The following is an 11,327-nucleotide window of genomic DNA, read 5'->3' on the forward strand; positions in this document are numbered from 1 at the left end:
ACTAATGGGTGTTAGAATCATGTATCATGCTAGAGATGCAGGCAGATGGGGACATTCATCTGGGATTCCATGGGTGTGATAGTAATCCAAGGCACCATGACAGCTGTGGAATAAGTGACCATTCATTCCTTTATCCTTGATGTGTCCCGAACAGTGAAGGCATCATGCAACAGAATAACTGTCTGTATCATAATGACAGAATCGTGGCATAGCGATTTACGGAGAATGATAGTTATGTCTTAGCCACTAGATTCGTCTGACCTGAACCCGATGGAAACATCAGAGACGCTATCTGGAAACAGCTCCACGCTCACAAACCAACTGCCTGCAATATACGGGAATTCCGTCAGATTTACGTATACATATGATGTCAAATACCTACAGAAACATTTTATCACGTCTGCATTGCGTTCTAAATATAGACCGAGGTGCCACTGAGCAGGTGGTCGTAATTTTTTGGCTGTTTAGGGGTTCTTGCTATATAATAGTTTCTTCTACTTATTCCCGTGTGCAGCCTGTCGCAGTGTGTGTCGTGAACGGCGGAACATCCCGTAGTTCCTATACGTGAATGTGTTATGAACTACACGCCACGGACGTCTCATCCAGGATGTACCCATAACAATAAGACTTGACTGCTGGACCACAATTATTGGAAGGCTGGCTAGGGAGCAGTCCAGGGCCCCTTATCAAAGGAGCCGGTACTGTAGAACTTGCAAATAAGAAATCTCTTTGTTTTAGTACTGTTTTCCGGGGCCTCTTACTACCGTAAAATATGGAGGGGTAATTATTTTCTGTGGTCTTAGTCGGTTGAACTTTTCAGCTGATACGAATAATTAAGTAAGTATTCACATCCCAAACTCCGCGGTCCTTCGCGTGAAACCTGTGGAAATTTAGTTGACAAAATTTAAGCCTACTAAGAGTATGGTTACGGAAATCTGGCAGTTTTTGAAGTGAGTTCGATTTCTCGATAAACCGATATCTTTCGTACCATATTTCATTCAAACCGAGACGCAGAAAAACTTTTACACTCTCTCGCGAAATGTGGATTGTTCAGCTATTGAAGTTGGGGAAAGCCATTTGGAGATAAATTTATACGAATTTAATTGCAGTAACATTTGTGGTGGTTATTATAGTCCATAGTTACAATGTTATCTTTAAAACTGAAATACAGATTTTTTTCATGTGCATGTGTCCTTTTTTAAATACAGTTGTTCATAATTATGTTAATAAATGTTAAAGAATACCTTACCGACTGCAGTTGTTTGCATTTTCTATTATCATCAGTTCAATCATAAATTGTATAGTCACATGTTATGAAACGACCGTGTGGCATCGTTGGCTGGGAGGCCCCGACCAGGGAAGTTCTGCCGCCAAGTTGCAAGTCTTATTTCAGGTGACGCCACATTGCGTGATTTGCGTGTCAGCGATGATGACGAAATGATCATGAGGACAACACAGCACCCAGTCCACGAGCGGAGAAAATCTCCAACCCCGTCGGGAATCGAACCCGGGCCCACTGCATGGTAGGCAAACACGTTACCACTCAGCTACGCAGATATAGAATCAGCTTACCACTTGTGGAATAAACTAATAAACCTCAAATCTTATGTTATTGGCTTTTAATGCGAATAATAATCGTATAAAAATGGTTCAAATGGCTCTGAGCACTATGGGACTTAACATCTATGGTCATCAGTCCCCTAGAACTTAGAACTAATTAAACCTAACTAACCTAAGGACAGCACACAACACCCAGCCATCACGAGGCAGAGAAAATCCCTGACCCCGCCGGGAATCGAACCCGGGAACCCGGGCGGGGGAAGCGAGAACGCTACCGCACGACCACGAGATGCGGGCAATCGTATAATAATAATAATTATCATTATTATTATTATAATTGTTTCGCGTAGCTCAATGGCCTGTTGCAAGTATTTCAACTAGACGCCTCTTTGGCGTATGGCATTGTTAGCAAGGATATCCCACGCCTCGTGATGACTGGGTGTTGTGTGATGTCCTTACGTTAGTTAGGTTTAAGTAGTTCTAAGTTCTAGGGGACTGATGACCATAGATGTTAAGTCCCATAGAGCTCAGAGCCATTTTTGATATCCCACGGGGTGGGTTCAGCCGTCTGTCGGAAAGGATGTTCTTCTTCCACGCACATTGCCCCCTTTTCTTGCAGATATGTGAGAGTTGCATAGTATGTGTACTTGTAGAGTCAGGTGAGTGCAGTGGACGAATGGATAGTTTGGTATTATATTTGCGTTGTATCACGATAGCACAGTTATTGTCTCGTATTTGTTCAGTGAGCTGAGTATAATGGATTCGTGTATAGTGTAGTGTTATGTTTGTGTTGTACGATGGTGAAAAGAGAAGGGAGAGGATGAAACCCAGTGCCGGCACACAGCTTACTCTTCGCCAGTAGCAACAAGGAGTCCGCCGAGTTTAACTTCCCCATCCGACGGACGGATCATCAAAGTTTCACATGCTCTTACTTCAGGGTGCACTGCGCTTTGGTTTGAAATGCCGTCCAGGACATTGACACAAAGACTGATGATCAGGAAAATTACGTTACCACCTCTCATCTCCTTGCTGACCAAATATTAGGAGTGAAAATTTCATCCACCACCCAATTTACCTCCATGTCGAATGCCACCCCACAAGTGTGCCTCAGCGACTTGGACTAGACAGGCAGGTACTGCGATTAGAAGAGCAGGTGAAAGACAGACTGCAAAACTTTCGTCGTTCGACCGAGGTTCGACCACATATCTTTTCGGTTTCCGGGCTTTCGCTTTACATCCAGGCCCGACTCAAATTCTTAAATTGCTCTAAAATGCTATTCTTGCACCTTAGTTATTGAAACGTTTCCCCTGTTGTGAGTTCCATCACTGCTTCAGCCTCGTGGTGTATAGCCCATGCTTGGCAATGTAAATCTCCAGCTTTGTTTCGCCGAGTAATGACTAGCGTCTACAGATCAAATTTCCGCGTTTTGGCCTTGACGGGCCAATCGTGGCCGGGTGACCGCTGTGTCATCCTCTGCCAATGAGGTCATTGAATGCAGTGTGGAGGGGCATATGGACAGCGCACGACTCTCCCGGACGTTGTCGGGCTTCCTCACCTTGGAACCGCTCCTACATTGTAAAGTAGCTCCTCAGCTAACCTCAATTCCAGTACTTACACCAAGGAAACATCCCTGGCAATACCAGGAATCGAACCCCCCACATGGCAGTTAGTCTCACTGCCCACTCACAATGAGATCACCTGACAATCGGATTTTTGTAATTCTTTATATTATTGATACCAGAAGTTCACAAATTAAATATCAGTTGCCAAAGCCGTTCCATGCAACACTCAAAAATTCTCGAGGGAATCGAGTGCAGTGGTTTCCGAGGACCTATAATTCAGTTAATTTACGACGGTTTGCATGGTGGGTTGTGTTGCTGACTTGGCAGCGTCTGAGATTAGTAATCAAATAATCAGTAGATTACTGGTTCGAATGACGCGATTGACTTTTTCTCGTTTAATCTTTTTCTCCTTCAGTTCGCATAGAGTGCGCGGAGAATGAGAGTGGTAGATTCGCAGTCAGACATGGGGAGATCGGTAGTCTTGGGGGGGGGGGGGGGGGGGAGAGGGATTGAGTGCTGACTATTAGTGTGCTGTAGGGGAAATGCCGAGGGTAAGTGCTATTCTGAAATGAAGTCTATGCTTTCATTTTTTGTAAATATTAAGTGGAGCCCCTCCACGTCCACATTTACATGGTGAGGTTCCAGAAAGATCTACTTTTACGTCTAATTTTGTTAGTGTCTAAAAAGATTTCCTATGAAACTGTAGCTACAGCAGCGGTTTATTTTCGTCAACCTTATTAACCATTTATAAACGTCAGAGATGCCTCATGAGTGGTAAATTTTGACTAAAACCTACATTTCTCTTGTTGCCATATTAAAATTTTGCTTCTTTCGCCAGAACAAAGCAGAGTTTACATAGCGTTACCTCACTAACATGTTGCGCAGAACTAACTTCGAGAGAATTCTGGAACTTTGGTTTATTAAGTTTATTACTGGAGGAAATGAGGATAAGTAAGCTCAATAGCTTATGAAGAAGAACGTCTTCGGTACAAAAACAAATGCGAGATGTCTACATTTACGTTGTTCAAAAACCAACAGGATTTCACTTTTCACCAGGCCCTTTTACCAGATATTTCATTCTAGCTTTAACACTGGCGGCGCGACCACAAATGAGTGTGTTACGTAACATCAGTTTTCTTCAGATTGGTAACAAAGAGAAACTATAACCCAAGCATAAAGAAAAATTCAGTGTGTTAGCTAAATTTCTTAGACCGCAATACATCATGTAATATGCATCAAATGCAAAATCATAGCAACCCCTATTTTTCATTGCAATCTTTTTCGAATTTTGCGCAATGTCTTACTTAATTGCAGATATTACAATAACTATGAATATTAACGAAATGATGGACAAGTCATCATAAAGCTGAGACATAATGACGATGATGAAGTCTCATACTTCTTGACAGAGCGTAGGGGAACGATGTGGGACACCCACACCGCAGTACAAGGCAAGGTCCTAGTGGAGGTGGTTTGCCATTGCCTTCCGCCGACCGTAATGGGGATGAATAATCATGACGACACAACAATACCCAGTCATCTCGAGGCAGGTGAAAATCCCCGACCCTGCTGGGAAGCGAAGCGGGGACCCCGTCCTCGGGAAGCTAGAACGCTACCGCGAGACCACGAGCTGCGGACTGAGACATAAAGCTACAGGTAACGCAAAAAGGATTTTTTTGCTGAATAGTTTCCGTAAAACAGTTTGAGAAAGACTGCAGGGGATGCGCCTCGATTCCATCACAGTGTGTCGCCAACAGTCCGAAAGCGGAAAATGTGCCGCCCTTTCCGAACAAACGAATGAATAACCGAGCACTTCGGACGTAAACTGGTCACTGCGCATAGTCCACCGTATCCTGTACAGACTATATCTACATCAGTTAAACATAAAATTTATCAAATATATGCTATTTAACGCCCATCCAATGATTTCGTATGAAGAATCTACGCCTTCTTGTTCCTAATAACATATCACAAACAAAATTTCTGTTTTCATTGCAAATACAAATTATTAATTATTGATATTTTATAAAAGCTTTTTAATAAATTCGTAAAGTTTTTTTTTAAATTTAAAGAATATTTATTAACAGCCTTTTATAAAATACCACTGATTAAGAATTTATATTTGCAATGCTTGTGGTTTGTAACAAGAAAAAAGAAGACATAAATTTTTCATAAAAGTTATAACTACACTCCTGGAAATGGAAAAAAGAACACATTGACACCGGTGTGTCAGACCCACCATACTTGCTCCGGACACTGCGAGAGGGCTGTACAAGCAATGATCACACGCACGGCACAGCGGACACACCAGGAACCGCGGTGTTGGCCGTCGAATGGCGCTAGCTGCGCAGCATTTGTGCACCGCCGCCGTCAGTGTCAGCCAGTTTGCCGTGGCATACGGATCTCCATCGCAGTCTTTGACACCGGTAGCATGCCGCGACAGCGTGGACGTGAACCGTATGTGCAGTTGACGGACTTTGAGCGAGGGCGTATAGTGGGCATGCGGGAGGCCGGGTGGACGTACCGCCGAATTGCTCAACACGTGGGGCGTGAGGTCTCCACAGTACATCGATGTTGTCGCCAGTGGTCGGCGGAAGGTGCACGTGCCCGTCGACCTGGGACCGGACCGCAGCGACGCACGGATGCACGCCAAGACCGTAGGATCCTACGCAGTGCCGTAGGGGACCGCACCGCCACTTCCCAGCAAATTAGGGACACTGTTGCTCCTGGGGTATCGGCGAGGACCATTCGCAACCGTCTCCATGAAGCTGGGCTACGGTCCCGCACACCGTTAGGCCGTCTTCCGCTCACGCCCCAACATCGTGCAGCCCGCCTCCAGTGGTGTCGCGACAGGCGTGAATGGAGGGACGAATGGAGATGTGTCGTCTTCAGCGATGAGAGTCGCTTCGGCCTTGGTGCCAATGATGGTCGTATGCGTGTTTGGCGCCGTGCAGGTGAGCGCCACAATCAGGACTGCATACGACCGAGGCACACAGGGCCAACACCCGGCATCATGGTGTGGGGAGCGATCTCCTACACTGGCCGTACACCACTGGTGATCGTCGAGGGGACACTGAATAGTGCACGGTACATCCAAACCGTCATCGAACCCATCGTTCTACCATTCCTAGACCGGCAAGGGAACTTGCTGTTCCAACAGGACAACGCACGTCCGCATGTATCCCGTGCCACCCAACGTGCTCTAGAAGGTGTAAGTCAACTACCCTGGCCAGCAAGATCTCCGGATCTGTCCCCCATTGAGCATGTTTGGGACTGGATGAAGCGTCGTCTCACGCGGTCTGCACGTCCAGCACGAACGCTGGTCCAACTGAGGCGCCAGGTGGAAATGGCATGGCAAGCCGTTCCACAGGACTACATCCAGCATCTCTACGATCGTCTCCATGGGAGAATAGTAGCCTGCATTGCTGCGAAAGGTGGATATACACTGTACTAGTGCCGACATTGTGCATGCTCTGTTGCCTGTGTCTATGTGCCTGTGGTTCTGTCAGTGTGATCATGTGATGTATCTGACCCCAGGAATGTGTCAATAAAGTTTCCCCTTCCTGGGACAATGAATTCACGGTGTTCTTATTTCAATTTCCAGGAGTGTATATATGAATTTTATCTTTTATTGTTGTAGGTATTGAAACTGAATGAAAACAAAAAACGCTAAAAAAACCGTAGCACGAGTCGAACTAGCGATCGTTTGATTATGTAGTTACCATTTTCCGACGCTACCGAGTGAACCACGTGGCCAAGGATGAAGAAACGCTATTAACTTGAGTGAATTAAAATTTGTTGAAAATATTCAAAGTCGATTTTCTCGAATATTGACTGCTTTGGTGGACTGATATTTGAGTTCTGAACTTCACGTACCTTAAATATAAAAAATACAAAAAACAGAAAAACAATTACATAAATGCGATTGCCAGTTGGTCTTCTTGTCAGCTACAGAGGCAGACGCCTACGGCATAAGAGAGTGGGACACCAAAGACACTTCGCACTCGCTGTGCTGTTTCCACGGCGGGCAGCAGCAGACGAGGGTACGTGCAAACAGGACGGCGGGACGCACACACCAACAGGTGTCGGCCAGGTGCGCTTGCGCCGTGCGAGTGGGCTTCCTAGCGTGGCCTGGCGTCCCGCCACGCTCCACCCTGCCCCAGTGTTGTCCGGGCAACGCGCGCCGTCGCGTCGGCACCCACAGGTACGTACGCACTGCACAGCGCTGGCGTGCGCTCATGACTGTGTGTCCCTCCCCTTGTGGCGCTTGTACTCTCCTCAGGGTGATCTTAAGGACTTTACCGTATTGTCTATACGTAGCGTGTATGCTGTTTGCGAGATATATTACAAGCTTTCACTTATTTCACTATGGAATATTGTCGTAGTTAGTACAAATGTACACTGAGTATCCAAAAGCCATGGGATGCACGAATGTGGTAGCCGACTTCGGCCACTGAAGTCTGTTGGTGCATTCTACTTCGTACAGTCCTGGCAGGAATGGAATCCAGGCACTTCATTTTCCAGTTAGCAACGATAAGATTCACAGTATACCAGCGATAGCTTCGCGCAGCCTAAGTGACGTCCGGTTAGCCAGACACTTGTGGTCTCCCTGTGCGTTGGGCTAACACGTGCAACGTCGATCCACGAAAAACAATATTGACATCGCACATCGGAATTTTTGTACAGATTCTCTCAGCCTCACTTTGCAAGAATGGAATGAACTAAAGTTTGTGAGATGTGCATATGTCTTACCGCATTCATTGTTTCATGAAGATTATATATACCAATAAGAGTATCATCACTAATATTTCGCCAGCCCCCCGAATAGCTGTGCGGTCTACCGCAGTGCTTTTCGGGCGGGAAGGAGTGCCGGTCCCCGGCACGAATCCGCTCGGCGGGTCAGTGTCGAGGTCCGGTGTGCCGGCCAGCCTGTGGATGGTTTTTAAGGCAGTTTTCATCTCCCTCGACGAATGCGGGCTGGTTCCCCTTATTCCGCCTCAGTTACACTGTGTCGGCAATTGCTGCGTAAACACTGTCTCCGCGTAAGCGTACACCATAATTACTCTACCACGCAAACATCTGGGCTTACACTCGTCTGGTATGAGACGTTTCCGGGGGGACCGACTGGAGGCCGAACCGCACAATAATACTAGGTTCGGTGTGGGCGGCGGTGGGGTGAGTGGACTGCTGTAGCCTGTTGTGGGGTTGTGAACCACTGAGGGCTACGGCGGGGACGAAGCCTCTCCGTCGTTTCTAGGGCCCCAGTTCAATACAATACAATACAAAATACAATATCTCTCCACACTGTCAATGATGGAATCCTCAGGAAATGCAGGTCATCAGCAAAGGAAGTAGTTTACAAAACTCCCGTTCGACCGGGACTTGAATATTGTTCGTCAGTATGGCATCGGTATCAGATAGGACCGATAGTGGAATTAGAGAAGATAAAAAGAAGAGCAGCACTTTTCCTTACAGGCTCATTTAGTAAGCGCCAAAGCGTCACGGAGATGCTCGGCCAACTCCAGTGACAGACGTTGCAAGGGAGGCGTTCTGAATCACGCAAAGGTCTGCTGTTAAAGTTCCAACTAATATACTGCTTCTTCCTACTTACATAATGTGAAAATACCATGAAGATGAACCATGAAGATAAAATTAGAGAGATTTGAGCCCAGAAGGATGCTACCAGCAATCGTTCTTCCCACGAACCATTCACGATTGGAGCAGAAAATGGGGGAAATGACATTCCTACATAAAGTACCCTCCGCCACACACCGTAAGGTGATTTGCGGAGTATAGATGTAGATGTAGAACATTCATGTGTCACACGCTGCACAGTTTGAAATGGGACAGTTCGTACGCGACTTTTGGGCACTTAGTTTTTTTGGAATGTAAATCCATCTAATCCGGTTCAAATTCCACTCATAGCGTACCTTAGCAGCTAATATAATACTACTTTAGCGCATGACATGTTACACAGCATTGTATACCGGTGCCTTTCAAAAGAGATTATTCACGTATTTGGGCGCAATATCACAATCATCTAAGCAAGGAGTTAGGAATTCTTTCAAACGTACTCGGATCATCTCGAAAGTTGACAAAACTGTACCATTCACTACTCCAGTTCTTCAACCTTGTCAACGGAAGTGCTGTTCACTTCATTTCTGAGATGAGCCCTGGCAGAAAAATTCCGGTGGATTGAGATCCGGTGATCTTGAAGGCCAAGGTAGAAACGCTCCTCAGCCTATCCCTTTATGACCATGTTGGCGCTTCTAAGTCATTTTAATGCCGCTGCGAAATTTTCCGGTACCCCTTGACTTACCTACCACAGTCCCCAACCAAAGGCCACGGGTATAATTACAGCCCAGATAGGTGGGAACTGTATCGACAAGTTTACATTTCAAGTATGTTTGATACTGAAGTCAGGCGCTTCGAATTGTTTCGCAAGTGGCTCATATTAGAAATCATGTTTTTGCTTCTGCTGTCGTCTACAGGGTGATTATAATTAAATATTCGCAACCAGCGCCAGTGTAGACAGAAAACTATCTACTGCACGGATACCTAACATTTATGAATGTCATTCAGAGTGTACTGTACAGGATTAGCGTTATTAGTAGTGTTAGTGTCACGACTTCCCGTTAGGCGCCGGAACTGGTACAGCAACGTAGGGCTGAAACACAAGCATCATTGTGCATTACAGTTGCAGACAGTCAACGTGGGTGCGGACAAGTTGAGCAGTGCTTCACTCGTAGAGCTGTTTCATCAAAACAACAGAAATAGTGCTCTCTGCTGCTCATCGCGAATATCGGCGCGTTAGAGGATTCCTTCAAATGGTTCAAATGGCTCTGAGCACTATGGGACTTAACATCTGAGGTCGTCAGTCCCCTAGAACTTAGAACTACTTAAACCTAACTAACCTAAGGACATCACACACATCCATGCCCTATGCAGGATTCGAACCAGCGGCCGTAACAGTCGCGAGGTTCCGGACTGAAGCGCCTAGAACCAATCGGCCACAGCAGCCGGCTGTCAAAATGTCCCCGGGCCCCCTTGCAGTGATAGTTTGGAGATATCAACCAGCTGGCAGAAGTGACCCAAGAAGTCAAAGCAGTCAAGAACACGGGAACCGCATAGTTAACTCAAACCATGAACGGAAATCGGAGTTATGGTATACGTATCACTGGGCAAAATTACAGGAAAATTGATCCCCTAATGTAGTTCAAAAAATGTTCAAATGTGTGTGAAATCTTATGGGACTTAACTGCTAAGGTCATCAGTCCCTAAGCTTACACACTACTTGACCTAAATTATCTTAAAGACAAACACACACACCCATGCCCGAGGGAGGACTCGAACCTCTGCCGGGACCAGCCGCACAGTCCATGACTGTAGCGCCCCTAATGTAGTGATTGTAGTTCCGTCGACTGGGTTTATGTAGACCAGTCGAACAATAGAAAAATGTTTGCCATATACTACTTACGCTTCATCAAAAGAATGAGAGGAACAATGAACAACATCCTTTGCTTTAGACTATTCTTGTACGAAACATTTCACATCGTTTTTGTTACTCAGCATTGCGAAAATGGATACGAAAAACGGGAGTATGTCATGACACAACGTTAATCCGAAACGCAGCTGTGTATTCTGCTAAAAAAATGACACTGTGTTTACTTTGTTTGCCAAATCACAAGAAAATTTGTTAGTAAACCATGAAAAAATTTCGATGAATTACTTACTTTTTTTTTGGGTCATCAGTCTTCTGGCTGGTTTGACGCGGTCCGCCACAAATTCCTTTCCTGTGCCAACCTTTTAATCTCAGAGTAGAACTTGCAACATACGTCCTCTATTACCTGCTGGATGTATTCCAGTCTGTTGGCCGGGGTGGCCGAGCGGTTCTAGGCGCTACAGCCTGGAACCGCGCGACAGCTAGGGTCGCAGGTTCGAATCCTGCCTCGGGCATGGATGTGTGTGATGTCCTTAGGTTAGTTAGGTTTAAGTAGTTATAAGTTCTAGGGGACTGATGACCTCAGAAGTTAAGTCCCATAGTGCTCAGTGCCATTTGAACCATTTTGTATTCCAGTCACTGTCTTCCTCTACAGTTTTTGCGTCTACAGCTCCCTCTAGTGCCATCTAGTGCCATAGAAGTCATTCCCTTATGTCTCTACAGATGTCCTATCATCCTGTCCCTTCTCTTGTCAGTCTTTTCCA

At 45.8% G+C, this 11,327-nt stretch overlaps 1 non-coding gene across 1 annotated transcript; it reads left to right on the forward strand.

Annotated features, from left to right (window-relative positions):
* The first annotated feature begins 10,994 nt into the window (after positions 1-10,994).
* On the forward strand, positions 10,995-11,078 carry Trnas-gga. The gene is given in 2 exon segments: positions 10,995-11,034; positions 11,044-11,078. It is a non-coding gene; the product is annotated as a tRNA-Ser (tRNA).
* Positions 11,079-11,327: the final 249 nt, after the last annotated feature.

Source organism: Schistocerca piceifrons, chromosome 2 (assembly GCF_021461385.2).
Source record: "Schistocerca piceifrons isolate TAMUIC-IGC-003096 chromosome 2, iqSchPice1.1, whole genome shotgun sequence".
In the NCBI taxonomy this organism is placed as follows: Eukaryota; Metazoa; Arthropoda; class Insecta; order Orthoptera; family Acrididae; genus Schistocerca; species Schistocerca piceifrons.